General features: G+C 44.9%; 1 protein-coding gene across 2 annotated transcripts in view; it reads right to left on the reverse strand.

Annotated features, from left to right (window-relative positions):
* Window positions 1-1,935, reverse strand: part of LOC105301675 (transmembrane protein 180-like) — a 22,004-nt gene extending 20,069 nt beyond the window's left edge. For both annotated transcript variants that reach the window (XM_023520101.1, XM_011374445.2), the window contains exon 1: window positions 1,581-1,935. The gene's annotated coding sequence lies outside the window, so the exon portion shown is untranslated. The remainder of the gene's footprint in view (window positions 1-1,580) is intronic.
* Between the last annotated feature and the right edge of the window lie 7 nt (window positions 1,936-1,942).

Below are 1,942 nucleotides of genomic sequence, written 5' to 3' on the forward strand. Positions count from 1 at the left end.
GGCCTGGTTAGTACTTGGATGGGAGACCACCTAGGAAGACCAGGTACTGTAGGAGTAAAAAATAAAAAAATAAGGGATTGTAAACTGACAAGGTCCTTACAATCAATCTGTGAGGTCAACCAAGGGTTGCCTCTCCTAAAAAACAAAACAAAACAAAACAATCAAGGGAGTCAGAAAAACCAAAAGCCAAGATACAAATTTAGTCCTCCAAAATCTAGACTCTTCTTTTCCTTAGTTTTATTTGGGGCATGTTAAAACAAGAAGCATGCCGCACCTCCTGAACTGATTTATCGTTAAGTCAGAAGACAGGTATTTAAAAACTCAGAATTTTGCTAAGGGTCATAAGCTTACTGAGTTGAGATCAAATTTTTTAAAGAGCATTTGAGTTAAGCATCCACCCTGTCTGAAACATGTGCATATAGGTTTTAAGAATGTTTATGAAAAACTCTACAGCCTGAACTTCTCTTTGTTTATATATAGAGCAGGTAAAATCTTATTTCCATCTACAAAAGAACTATCAATATTTTGCTTTAGATTATTGTCATCATAGTAAATACTTATTTAAGTATCAAGCTGAAAATCACCAAATTCTTTTAAAAGCCGCCACTATCTAAAGGCTCTCCTTATCTGATTTTACTATAGCAATAAAACCAGAGTATTATATCTTTACAACCAGGGACAAAGGACTGCTGGTTCCTCTTTACCACAAAATGTTTTATACCAAAGAGTTTAAATGCAGAAAAATGGTATCATGATTAGGCTGGACAGGTGAATTATTAAATAAACACTTCGAACCCTCCTTTTAGAGTCAGGTTGGGTTATTATTCATTAACCTACCAATAAACCAAGTATTATTTATTATTAATGTCACTGAAGAAGCTGCTTATGATACTTCCAAGCTGTGACTAAATAGACTCTAAAAGGATGCTGGCCACCTCTCCCAGGAAGGGCTTTTAGCACTGAAAACTAACTTCTCCTTTTCAATGCAATTTTGTTCAAGCTTTTCCAGGGGGGAAAAAAAAGTTTCCCCAGATAGTATCCTAAAAAGAAGCCACTGATACCAAAAGGCATAAAGCCTGGCTTTTTTTTTCTTTGCCATTATAAACTGTCAACAACTTTAATTCATCAGTCCCCTCCTTCCCCTTCTCTGAAGAAGAAATGTTAAGAATGGTTCAAAACATTTCCCCCATTTGATTTAGAGTTCAAAGGAACTGTCTGCCGTGGAGAAAAGAAAGCCAGCACTTGCCATCTTGCGGATCAGAGTGACTATGGCATAGGAGTCTCTTGAAGGTCAGAGGCATGATTGTAGCCCTTGGGCTCCCGCGAATCGCCATTAGCAAATCCTAAATCCAATCATCTCCCTATCTACAGACTTCGAGACGAGGACGGTTTGAAGGTATCTCCTTTCGGTTCTGGACTAGAAAGCGCCATCAGAATAGTGACAGTCCAGGTTTCACAGGGGACCTAGCTGTCTCCTTTTTTAACTCAGTAATAGCAAGTGGATCGGTGACATTTCGGCTTTCGGTATATCAGGATTCGGGGAGACGGGAGTGGAAAGGGGGGTGCATTTGTGCGTTTACCATTCCCCCGTTACGATGACGACTTCCTAACCCCGTTACTCCTTCACGTCTACGGGCTGGCATTCTCTCTCTCCAGGTGCAACGTCGCGACCCCAGAGGAGCGTCGGCGGCGCCCCTCGCGCCGTTTCAGGGGGGCGCGAGCACGGTCCCCGCGAGCGGGAGGTGCGGGCTCAGAGGTCAGGGAACCAACAGCGGGCAGCCCCACGCTCCCGACCGACCCTTAACGTCCGCGCACCCGGAAGGGCTAACCTCCGGGCCGGGGGACTAGAGAGCGCGGTGGGGCCGCGCGCCCCCGCCTACGCGACGGACGCCCCACGGCGGCAGCCTGGGCTCGGAGGCCGGACTCTGCCCTCGCGACCACG

Source organism: Pteropus vampyrus, unplaced genomic scaffold (genome assembly GCF_000151845.1).
Source record: "Pteropus vampyrus isolate Shadow unplaced genomic scaffold, Pvam_2.0 Scaffold247, whole genome shotgun sequence".
In the NCBI taxonomy this organism is placed as follows: Eukaryota; Metazoa; Chordata; class Mammalia; order Chiroptera; family Pteropodidae; genus Pteropus; species Pteropus vampyrus.